The sequence below is a fragment of the Castor canadensis genome, chromosome 4, assembly GCF_047511655.1.
Source record: "Castor canadensis chromosome 4, mCasCan1.hap1v2, whole genome shotgun sequence".
In the NCBI taxonomy this organism is placed as follows: domain Eukaryota; kingdom Metazoa; phylum Chordata; class Mammalia; order Rodentia; family Castoridae; genus Castor; species Castor canadensis.
In genome coordinates this window covers 129,335,017-129,348,137 of record NC_133389.1, presented here as the reverse complement: position 1 = coordinate 129,348,137, position 13,121 = coordinate 129,335,017, and the positions used below count along the sequence as shown (strand labels likewise).

Sequence of the window (13,121 nt, the reverse complement as noted above, 5' to 3'; positions counted from 1 at the left end):
CATATTAATATATTGCATATTATATTATATAGGAACTGATGGAAAACCAACATGGTAAAAATTGCATCCAGACACAAAAGAGAATGTCTGCAGTCCTCCTTGTCATCTTTTTCTGCTCTTTCTTAGACCATTCTCTTAAATATACTACTTTTACTTCTTCACATGCAATCTTTGGAATCAATTACCAGTGTCTGAAATATTTCGGACTGAATAAAACCATGAAGTATTTATCTGTGCATGAAATAAAGAGCCAAATACCAGATTGGTTTAGCTCCAGCTCAGTTGCTAAAGTTCTAAATTTAGAGTGTTTTTTCTTAGTGAACTCCCATTGCCAACACCTACTAGAAAGGTTTTGAAGAGTCCAAGATTACAAATCTGAGTCTTTCAGGAAATGTTATCGAGTTTTTTTTTTTTTGCGGTACTAGGGTTTGAACTTAGGGCCTACACCTCAAGCTACTCCACCGGCCCTTTTTTTTGAGAAGGTTTTTTTATTTTGAGATAGGGTCTCATGAACTATTTGCTTGGGCTGGCTATGAACTGCAGTCCTTTTGATCTTTGCCCTGAGTAGGGAGGATTACAGGCGTGAGCCACTAGTGCCTGGCCCTGAATTATTAAATCAACTTCTCTGTTGAGATTCTTGAAATATATAGAGCTTCTGAAGCTAAAGTTTTTTTCTAAGTACTCTATAATCTGTATACTAAATATTATCATCAGTATATACCCTATTAATAGAGCTCATCGTCCACACCCATTTTACTTGCAGATTAATGGCTCTCAAGTCATTTGCAGTATCACCATTTGGGCATCCAATGCTGTCATGCACCTTCCTGGCATGGGAATGGGTGGGAATGTGACACAGATGGTTAAGCTTTGATGGTGGAGATGGAAGGAGATGACTCCGGAAGAACATGCCTAAGCTTTTGGGGGCAGCATGTTGAATGGGCTGGCTTAGGAGAAGGGGACAGAGTGGCAGAAAGGAGGCAGCCCTGGTGATGAGAAAACCAGGTGGGTGCTGGGTAGTGTCCAAGGGTCAGTGTCCATCTTCCCTTGCAGCAGGCTTATCTGAAAACCATCAGGGCAGTGAAGGGCAGTAGTTTGCCATGCTCCTGCAGTTGGAGCAGGTGAGGTAGGGAAGCCATGCTGCCAGTGACGGCTTTCTGAGCAAGGACTCTTGCACAGAAGGTGTGGGAGCTTGTAAACAGGCCGCACTGCTCAACAACTTAAGATAAATATTCATACTTAATACTGGTTCTAGGGTACGAATTTTAGACTATAATTCTTTAAAATTTATTACAGTTTTAAATTTAATTGGGTGAAAATATTTATTGGTGGGGGAGGGGATGTAATTACCCAATTATCAAAGCACAGATGAATCCTAGAAGGGACACTAAAACTATCTTTAAGTACTGAGAGGATTTTATTACAGCAACTCTTAAAACAATAATGAATGTTATGTGTTCTTTGGTCTTTTTTACAATAGAAAAGGCATTTTCAAATAGCAGGTTTGCATCTGTGGAGGAAGAAACAAGAAAGGGCTCCATGCCAACGAATCCTCCTTGCAAATCCCCACCACCAGAATCACTTTTTCTTTGAACATTAAGAAAAAGGAGGGGCAGGTGAGATGGGGAGAGAAACTCTAGTGAGCTACAGAGATATGGGAACGAGCATTAAAAATATGTTGGCATTTTCCCAAATGGGGAGTGCTGACAAGTATAATCCTATTACCCAGCTCTCATCAGCCATGAGATAAATGAAATAAAAGCATCATCTCCTGTGACCACTGTGGCTATTTGTCCACAGACTTACGTTGCATTCTATCAATCTGTTTCCCCCTTCCAAAAAAAATGGGGCATAGTGGAAAACAATGTTAAGGAGGCTTTTAAAACACATCATTGAGATTACAGCACCTTTTAAAATAAACAGCACTGAATACCAACACAGGTAAAATGTCATTGTGAGACAGGGATCCGATATTCACCGGCGTGCTTTATGGCTTTCCAGTGTGTGATAAAATCTGTTCACCAGATGTACTATGTGTCTCCCGTGTAGCATACTTGAGCATCCTGTAGGCCCGAGGCCCATTTATTTCATGTAATTGCCTTTCCTGTGCACACCTTGGGGCACCCTAATTCTCTATTTTATTTCAGGCACTGTACAGGGTACCATCTGGTAGTTTTAAACTCATCCCATTTTATTGCACTACTGCAGTGGCTGTATTCAGCCATACTACAGCTTTCGGTGGAGACAGACTTCTTACTACCAGCTATTTATTTTTTGCCTGAAATAAAGTAGCCTTGAACTATCAACATGCAGGATTCACATGTAGATCATTGCTGGTCCATACGAGCTAGACAGTAGGCAACCTGCAGACTTGAAGCAGCTTTGAATTGCTTCTTGCACAGCTGTTAACTTAAAGAATTGGGATTCTAAATTCTTTGCCTACTTCTGCACATAATGATATCTTTTTAGTATCTCATTTGTATTATTTCAGTTCAGATGAGCACAAAAATAAATGTATTCCATCACATCTGGAAAAGTACCCCAGAGAAATCACTTACTATACAAAACTGCACACCTCATTACGAGGTTCGTCACTCATTTCAAACTCAACCTTACCTCTGTCCCTCATCAACACAGCTTTTGTTTTGCTGTTGTTTTTGTTAAATTGTTAAATCATCTTTCAAGGGAATTTGCAAGATCTTGAAAAGGGGAGGAAAATAAATCTCAACCACACAGCTTTCCACACAGTCTTCCCTCAACTTGTGCACAAATTAGAAGTAACTCTGCTCTCTCTGAGAATGCATCTCTGTTCAGAGCAGCTCCCCCATTTTGTCTCCCACTGTTGTATCCACACAGCTGGGCAAGCCAATTTAACAAAGGGTCCCTGATATGCAAATAGCACGCACCCAGCTGCATGTTTCCAAATGAGCCATTGTTCACCTGCTGGTTCCTGCCTCACCAAATCCCTGTTGCATAAGTTATGTGCTCTTCTTTCTTCTATACCTTTTCTCCTCATCCAATGACAGCTAAGGTTTGCTGGCCTCTGGAATGGCAATGAAGAGACTGCAATAAGAAGGGGTTGGGCAGGGTGGTGGGATGGAGTGAGTGATGAGTTGGCTTACTGGCTGGCCACTGCTACCTCTTGGCATGTGTTATCTCGGCATTGCCTAGGGAGAAGATTACCAGTCTTTGGCTTGAGATGCAGAAAGCCTTCCAGTGTACAATCTGCTCCCTGGCACTGATGGCCTGCATAAATAAACAAACCAATCAGGAGATGTTGGTGTGATTTCAGGCACCTCGACCAATCATTATGGGTGACAACGGCTCAGTCACAATTAAGGATGGAAAAATATTAAAGGTGGAAGAAGGCTGGCTACAGACCTGTTTGTGGCAGATTCTTTACATGTTTAGCATTCATGGCAATGACAAATGTAGCTAAATGCACCTGGTTGTAGCTGTCTGCTGTGATCTAAAGCCTGTTTGAGTGAAAAGAATAACTTCCTCTGTTATTTATTGTTGGAAGCAGAGTTTACTTTGCTGTCTTTAACCCCAGCAGAAATCAGAAATGCCAGTTTAAGAGCAAGCTGATGAGTTCTAGGGGACAGAGCAAAGAGTCATTGCTTGGCGTCCTGTAAATCAGTAGAAGACCAGTGACCAGACAGATTCATATTTATTTTCCTGGAGTTTTTCCCCCTTCTTTGACTCTCAGGCAATCTCATTCTATAAAAATGTTAATGCTGGTCTGAATATGAAGGGTAATTTTTTTCTCCCACAGCTCTGTCAAACATATCTTTCCAATAATTAAATGTGCATCCTTGGGCTCTAAGAGCAGTCTTGTTGAACAAAGCAACCGCAAATCCAACTAACCTTTGAAGAATGAGGGTGTCAAAGCATAAGCAGATGTTTTAATTTGTACAATGCTGGGATTTTTTGGATGCCAAATGTTCCTAAAATGGTTATTATATCTAGACAGCAGGAGAAAGATACACTCAGAAATGACCTACAGGCCTTTCAGTTACCAATACATTGTCTTCCTCAGCAGAAATGATACTGGACATTCTGTTTTTAAAAGCTATATATTAATCAGCATGCAAAGAGAAAATGTCATAATTTTGTAATTATAATATATGAGAAGAAGAAAAAGAGCACTGCAAATTTTTGAAATACACACAAACCTATCTCAACACACACACACACACACACACACACACACACACACACACACACACTACCAAGCCTATTGCTAAGTTAAATGCAGGGTGAAATGAAAGGGCTCATTTTGTACATATTAAAGGTTTCTAAAATGACTTTTAGATATATGCTGTTTCTTTAAAGGGAGGATACATATTTTAACTATGGAATTATGGCATCTCCTTGTGTAGCTAGTTGAACGTGTATCACTTTGGGGAAATGTTAGCACATATTTTGCACAAGTGGATGTGTGCAGGAAAGATTTATATTAGACATAAGGAAAAACGTCCTGACTTTCAGAAGAGTCATACAAAGCCCAAATAGTTTACCCAAGAAGGCATTGGAATTTACCTCCTGGAGATTTTTAGCAGCAGACAGGAGACACATATGTTTGGGTTTATTTCAGAGTTGTTTGAAATGCATAGAATTTCCTAGTCATTATCTTCTGTCACTTGCATGGAAACAGGTTTGCTGTCCAGCAGATGTCAACCAACCCAGGCATCTGTCCAAACTTTCTCCAAAGCCACCTGCTCTCAAGTCTTAGCCATTCCTTCCCAAAATCTCTTGATCTAATAGGTTAAGCTAAGGGGCTCTCATGCACCGCAGCTGTTGGGTTGGGGAGGAGGGTAAATTGGTGTAATCTCCATGGTAGAGATAGTTGGCATGGTATACTGTTGGAAACTGTGGTAAACCATTGGAAACTATGGTAGACAGTTCCTCAAAAATCTATCAAAAGGAAAAGTTCATGTGTTCTGTGTGTCCTTGCAATTACATTTCCAGGACTTTATCTCATAGAGCTATTCACACATCTCAAGATGACCCATAAATTAGTGATTAATTGCAGTAATTTTTGTAATAGCAAATATTTAGGCAACCAAAATATCCACCAAAAAACACTGATTAAATAAGTTATGGCATATCTGTGTTAAAAGAGATAGTTTCATACATCTCTATAAAAAAGAATTTCTAAGATATGAGTGAAGAAAATAAGGGGCAGAGTACTATGTATAATATACTATTTCTTTTTATAAAAAAGGAATAAAAGACATAACTTCCATGGTATAAAAAATAACTTTTGGTAGTAGAACACCTGCCTAGCATGAAGGAGGCCCTGGGTTCAAATCCTAGTACTACCAAAATAATAACTTTTGCAGCATTACACCTTCTGGATTTGTACTCTGTGTATGCAACACCCATTAAAATCAAATGAATGAAAGCTAAGTAAATGACTAAGGGAAAATAAGGAAATCCTTTTCCATACCCAAAACTCCAAGTGAGGTAGAGGATTTGTCATATCTCTGGTTCTCCATAGGTGCCTTGTCAGGAAGCTACTAGTAGAAGGCAGCCATCTATCAAGCAACAGGCCTTTATGACTTGAGTTTTTCTTATTCTCTTTCTTCATCTGTAAAAATTTTAGAACAGAGAGAATATGAGGGAGGTAGAATCTTGTAGGAGAGGACCAGAGAACATTTCCCTACTTCATAATTTGATGAATTAAGCCAAACTGCCTGAAGTTGCACAGAGCAGGGAACTCCGGCCTGGGAAGGCAAGAGGGGCAATGGCAAGAGATGACTAGCCCTACAGAGGAAATGCAGGCCCATTCTGCTAGGTAAAAGGTAAGGATTCAGGTTATCCATTGGGGTCCCCTTATTTAAACATATGCCAAAACGACCTGGTGGAAATGCAAATCAGTAACATTCATTCTAGAAAGACTTATCTATAATTCTCTGGAAATTCCTGAGAAATCATTTGTGCAAACCTGTGAAGAATCAAGCATGTATATTAATGCTGTGGTTGGATGCAGCAGTTGGAACAGCCTGTCCACAGATGGGGGTCTACACTGGAGAGGTGAGAGACTTCGCAAGTGCCAAACCTCTTTGAGACTTGTTTTCATCATACGAGATAGATTGCGCCTTCATTGAATTATTGTCAGGGCTCATTTCTGTAACTTATGCAAGAGTCCTCCAAGGCACCAAGAATATACATGGCCAAAGGTCACCTCAACCACTTTGATTCTTCTCCAGAGGGCTTCATCATAGGCTAGGAAAAGGCCCTTCCCTGGGGTCATGAAACCTTCATCCCACTGCTGAGAGAAGCTCAGCTGATCTAAAAAGTCAAGCCATCAGCCCACAAAAGGCCAGAATCAAAGGAGTGGGAGCCACTGCTCAACACTTTGGATATTCTATTCCTCTCCCCAAAAACAGCCTGATTAAAGGAGAGGAAAGATTTTTTTCAGGCTCTTACTCCTGAGATTTTTATTTAAAGAATGCCCCATCTTTACTTGCAATTGAGAGGCTGAAGATTAAAAATTAGCCACTGTATCGTAGCTGAGCAGTAACAATTTTTCATAAAGGTTTTTACTATACATTTGGGATTATAATTTCAATATTATGCAAATGCATTTTATGGTTCTGTAATACAGAATGTGTATTGGCGTTAATGTACATTAGCCGGTGAGCAGAAAAAGGCTCCAAATGAGCCATTTTGGTGTCTCTTTTCAACATGTATTATGAATAATAAGTAAAATGTTCTGGTTTAGAACAAATAATATAAAAACTGAATTCCTCTTGATGTACATCAGTGACACAGGCCTACGTAACTCACAAGGATTCTTCCATTGGACATAATTAAAAACTGGCCCTTAACCAATTGATTCCTGTTTACTGCTCCTCTTTTTAAATGAGATGTGAAAGTAAAATAAATACATTTAATATGAAAAGGGGGTAGTTTCCCTCTGTTCAAAATCAGACATCAACCAGATTAAGTGAGTCAGGAAATTGCGAGCCTTAGCGGTCAAGAGAAGGGCCAAGGCTATGTCTAATTTTAGTGGCTTTGAGTACTGAAATGTGAAGAAGCATCTAAATAAAGTTCCAGAAATTTGTGGCATATTTTCAATTAATAAAATTAACAAATTGAATACACAAAATATTTAATATAATAGTGCTATTCCAAAGTGTGTAAATAATCTTTGTAGTATACCAAAAGACTTGTAATCCATTCTGGCGACTTAGGTTGAAATCCATTTTGTGTATTTTCTTCCAATCTTGTCAGTGTATCTTTGCACTGTAGTTTAGAAAAAAATGTTCAAAAGTTAACTTGGGGCTTTTTCTAAATGCAGAGGAGTAGGCCAAACAGTGTTCCCAGTTTCTCTGTGATAGACCCACAAATGTTTTCTTCTTTTATAGTTGACACTTTCACATACTAATTTTTCTTGACGACAATATGCTGAAGGTGGTAGTGGTTATTTTAAGAGTAATCCAAAATGTCTATTTACATTGATTTAGTTAGAACTCTGAGGCCTATTGATCCTGTTTGTTGAATGCATGTTTTACACATGTTCCATTTTTTTAGTTATCAGAGACATGATTACACTGTCTGGTGCGTGTGGACTGTACATCAGCTTAGTGAGAATAGTGTAGAAATCTTCCCTCTAAAGCTGTTTTTTTTTTAAAGTTTCTGTATTTTAAAATGCTATAGATTCTGTGTCTTCAAAATGATAATAAAAATATCTATTCATTGAGTTTGCATTGTTAAGTGTCTTATATGCACTATCTCAGTTGACCTACAAAGCAATTTTGCAAGGTAGGTTTTATAACCTTATAAAGTGGTTGAAGAATCAGGAGTTTTAAAAGATTAATTAATCTGTACAAAATCACACATTTATATAGGTCTATCTGACTCTGCAACCCAAATTCTTGACTACTATACATGCCCGAGTCCACTATTAAAATGGTGCACAATAACCTTGACTTATTTATCAGGTAAATTAAGGAATGGTGTCCGGCCCTTCTGTCTGACATGGACTCTGCAATGACTACTACAGCTGGAGCCCATTCTAACCCATCATTGCATCACTACCTGTCTACATTACTGTCACAGCTTCTCAGTTCCCTGACACTTTCCTTTCTCATGGAAGTCTGTGGAAGGAAACATGAATACTGCAAGAGGGTCTATCCAAGAACTCAGTACATATGTGCTCCATAATAAATCAGGTTGTTTCAAGTTCTCTAGTTAAAATTCAACAAAAAAAAAAGTCTTAGGCTATGTGCAGAGTTTCATGGTTCTGTCCTTGCATCCTTATAAATTTAAGAAGACCCAAATTAAAACTTAAGGTATAAAATGTAGTAGCAAGACAACCCTTCCAAATGTTAATTTGTAATCAATACTGGAAGGAACTGAGAATATTGTATCCTAATTTGAAAATAAACTATTTTCAAGTAGCTTAAATAGATTCTGACTCTGATTTCAAACTTCAACTTCCCAAAAGTTGAAATCTGAGATGCTGAGTAATAAAACCTGAAGTACAGTGATGGAGATTGGAAGGGTTGCTGTTGGAGTCCAGCCTGTTTGTTGAGATGGGGTCCCATTAACTTTTTGTCCAGGCTGGCCTCCAATAGCAACATTTTCATCTGCCCGCTCCTGGGCAGCTGTGATTACAAACCCTATTCTTGAAGTATTAGTAAACCAATCAAAGAGAATGAGGATGGCACCCCACAGGGAAAGGGAACAGGAATATGTGCAAAGGCCTTGAAATTAGAGATAAGCATATAGCCTTCCAAGGATTGAGGTCATGGAGCTCCTTGTGCAGTATAGGGCGAGCCAGCTGCAGTGGGGCAAGGAGGATGTGGGTGGGGCGCCCCCAAGCAAGATGATATCGAGAGATGGGCATGAAGTTCAGATGTTCAAAAGTGCTTGCATTTTATCCTGATCATCCTGGAGAAGGTTTTGGCAGGAAAGAGGCAAGACAAGACACACATTCAAGACAGGTATTCAATTATGAAGAACAGATTGGAAGGGGGTACGACTGGTTGGGTGGTTATGGGGAACAGGAAAGAAAACAGAGGAAGCAACCACTAAGCCAGTGAGAGGGAGGGTCTTATTTATCTGGAGTAGAAAAGGCCATTTCATATTTAGTTTGAAGGACACACCAATATCTTATCATTCTTAGAGCACCCCAAATCAGTTTTTCTCACTATTAATTTGTGGGCTCCCCGTGGACTAAAACACTGAAGGAATCTTCACTTTGAGTGTCCTTGTGTTTCAACCTCCCAGTGCAGCTCCCAGAGATTTAATTAGAGCTGGCCGAGGCACTTTTTATCTTAACAATCTCTGTGTGGATAGAGGTAACAGAATAACAGGAATCGATATAAACAACCTAAGAGGAAAACCTCAGAAAGAAAGACATTATTTTTGCTGATGCACATTTTTTACTTTGAAAAATTATGAAGATCTCCATTAAGAAATCATTCTTCCTTGGCGTCATGCTGCATGCTCAACAATATTGTCACAAAATTCTCATAGCCACAGAGCGCTTTGTTTTCACCCAACTGCTAAAAACATTTGTGTAGGCAATTTCAGTAAACATTTGGAGAATTGGAAGTGCTCTCTCCTACACATATGGTTCTTTATGAAGAGGTAATTTTTATCTATGTTCTACTCAATTGAATATGTATAAGTCTGTTTGGCCTCAAAGGTACCTGATCTCTCCCCAAAATACAATTGCCCTGAAAAGCTAGAGTGAGATTTATTCAGCTACCCTTTAAGAACTTGGTGAGTTATTTTCATTTTCTCCCTATGAATCTGTTCCCGATACAATCTTAAATTTGTCTAATTTGCAATGTTATTGCAATTAGTCAATTCTCCCTTAGTTGCACAAATAATAGCCTTATAAGTTTGAGGCTGTAAATCATTCATCCATTAAAAATGCCATTTCCTTGTACTGCAAATTCGATTCATTTAGAAGAGAAAAACCATGGCATGGAACAGAATTCTGCAATGTCATGGACACATTAACATTTGGATCAAAATTTTACATTGTGTCAGCCAGTAAATAGTATAAATGGTTCCGATTTACAATAAATAATTGTCTATTAATACTCTGGCATGCTGTAGCAAATTACAGTCTCACTTCAGTAAGCACAGCTGTAGGTAAGCGCCAGGGCCCGGGAAGCAAGTGCCATGACTGGCTTGGTTTGAGTGGGAAGAAACCATCATGTGGGGATGCAGGCAGCTCTCTTCTCCAGCAGTGGGGTGTGTGGCGTGGAAAATGCCTGTGTTTATACACACAGAAGGAGGACCAGGGGACTCTTCCTGAACCTGGAATGTTACACACCAGGAAAGCCCGTGGAAAACACAGATGCTGAACCCAGTGAGGGCATCCTTCACATGTGCCAAACATGAAAGGGGCGGTGCCATGCATCGTTAACCAGGAAAGTGCTCCTGATGTCGACCCAGGGGCTTCGGAAACAGGCTTATGGCTAGAGCAGCTATATTGGGCATTGATTACAGAGTCTCTAAAGGACCACCAGGATGTCAGGCTCTCCCCAATCTGCCTTATGTGTAGGCATGATTTCAGCCCTCCTCCTCCTCTCCCTGCCAGCATCTTCCTCACTAGTCAATAGAGGAACTTAAAATTAATTCCATTAATTCCATTTTTGCTGTTTGGTTTAAGTCATTTAAACCCTGATAGCAAGCAAGCAAGCTGATGCAATAGGCTATCATCTTAGCCAAAATGAGGGCCCCAGTAGGTTGCGTTGGAACTTGGGACTGATAGCTTTAATATGAGTGAGGGGAAAATCAGGAGAGGCAGGTGAGACACAGGGGCCCTGGGTGCTGCAGTCTGCAGGGCACACTGAAGGGGCTGGGAGAGAACTGCAGTAGTGACCAAGATTTGCGTAGTTCATCTGTGAGGGTGGTACTGCTCTGATCATCTGTTTCCCAGATGAGAAAACTGAGGCCCAGTAGTGTTAAGGAATCTGTTCAAGTTTACCCAGCCAGCATGATAATTTATACTGAAGAACTGGGTGTCCCTAAAAGCTAATTTATCTTAGCAGCTCAGTATTTAGTCCAAGGCTATCTAGCAATAATATAAATTACTTATCTTAAAGTCACATTATTTGATTAATTGATATTGTAACCCTTGGCAAGTATGAAGTTTTATAGAATTCTCTCTAAAGATTCAATTCAAAACACTGTTTATTCCTTCTTCTCATTACCATCCTATCTGATGTTGCTCAGCTCATAAAAATCTCAAATTGTCCCCCAAATTTAGCATTCAATCTACATGTATACACTTAAAATACACAGAAAAGTTAAAGCAGCCTTGTAAATCATATTTTAACAGAATGTTGATATCTGAAAAGCTATCTAGAGGAATTTTTTTCTTGCTTATTTGCATTGAATAACATTACAAGAAAAATTTATTGAGCACCTACTAACTGTAAAGTATTAGCCTGGATTTCAGATGATCACTTAATTTTGCTTTTCATGTGTCTTAAGCCAAGTTTAATTTGGACTATTTCTCAAGATGGGAAAGCAGCCGTGACTGATTTATTTGACTACTTTAGGACGTTTACAACTAGCTTTTCTAATTCACCAGAGAATCAGTAAATCCTTGTGGTTATATACTCTCTTTACCAGTGTTTGTTCTCCCTCACCCATGGACAACAGCTATGGGTCACAACTTGCATCTTTGCCAAAAAGAGCTACTTTTTCTTCCACTAGACAGTCCTCAAAACAATCCATTTTATGACGTCATTCTCCTACCCCACACTGTCTGAGGCTGGTCACTTCCTTCAAAGTAAACCCTGCATTCAAGGTCTCCCCCACCTGGGGACTAGCTAGCACTCACAGGCTCTTGGTAGGGCTTCCCTCTGCAGACTTCTGTTCCTGGTGCACTGTGATCCCTAAAATGCTGCATCTCTGCCCTCTGCTCTTTCCTCCCTCTTCTTATTCATTGCCTCCAAAACCTAGTGTCTTTCCACTCTTTTCAGCTCCCTCCCACAAACTCACAAAGTGTATTTGAATTTTTATTATCATGATTATTATTCTAGCTCCTCTCTCCAAAATCCAAGATTTGACACTTACTACAGAATCACAGAAAGTTAGAACTTAATGGGACATGAGTGAAGTCATTTGTCATTTTTTCTTTTCTTTTCTTTTTTTCTTTTTCATAGTACTGAAGGTTGACCTCAGGGCCTTACACTTGCTAAGTAGGTGCTCTACCACTTGAGCCATGCCACCAGCCCTTTTTACTGTTGTTATTTTTCAAACAGATTCTCTCTTTTATGCCTAGGCAGGCCTGGACCACTATCCTCCTATTTATTCTTCCCATGTAGCTGGGATGACAGGTGTGTACTACTTCACCCAGCCATTGGTTAAGATGGGGTCTCACAGGTGTTTTACCAAGGCTGACCTCTAACTGTGATCCTCCCAATCTCTGCCTCCTGAGCAGCTAAGATTATAGCGTGAGCTACCGTGCCTGGCTTTTTCATTCTTCTATACAATTTCTCCATCTTTATTTAGTAGACTTTTCTGGATTGAAGATGAGAAGACCTGACGCTATCATTTTATTGACAGGTGACCTTGGACCAGCCACATGTGCTCTTTATTTCTCAGTCAGCACACCTGTAAAATGGAAATACCTTCCCTAACTCTTCACGTTGTGTTGAAGCTCAAATGTGGTAATGCAAGATGAAGTGCTTCATAAATTCTAACACACTAAGTGATGTTTGTTTATACACAGCACAGGAGCCACTTCTTCCAAAAACCATCACAAAGTATTTCTCCTTGCATTTAGGAGAACTAGACAGATTATCCACTTTATTCCATTTGGCTTTTGGGATTGTGGCAATTTGGGCCACCTCTTCTGCTGCATTGCTGCAGGCCAGGTTTCCAGAACCACTAGTCAGTATGCAGTGGTTGGAGGCCTGACCTTGATCACTAACTGTCTATCTCCCATAGAAAGTGGTCAAAAATCCTCGTTGGCAAAATGAATTCATTTTTTATTTTTCAAAGAGAACGGACTAATTATTGAGTATTGATGTATACACTTCAAGCAAATTTGCTGATGCAATTTCAACCACATCCCCAAATATAACGCTTTGCAGTACTAATTGCTTTGCACATCTCAATGCCAGCGTAGACCCAGG

General features: G+C 39.7%; 1 long non-coding RNA gene across 2 annotated transcripts in view; it reads right to left on the bottom strand.

Annotated features, from left to right (window-relative positions):
• Positions 1-13,121, bottom strand: part of LOC141422594 (uncharacterized) — a 175,652-nt gene that overhangs the window by 56,489 nt on the left and 106,042 nt on the right. For both annotated transcript variants that reach the window (XR_012447271.1, XR_012447272.1), the window contains one exon: positions 5,453-5,593. This is a non-coding gene — a long non-coding RNA (uncharacterized lncRNA). The remainder of the gene's footprint in view (positions 1-5,452; positions 5,594-13,121) is intronic.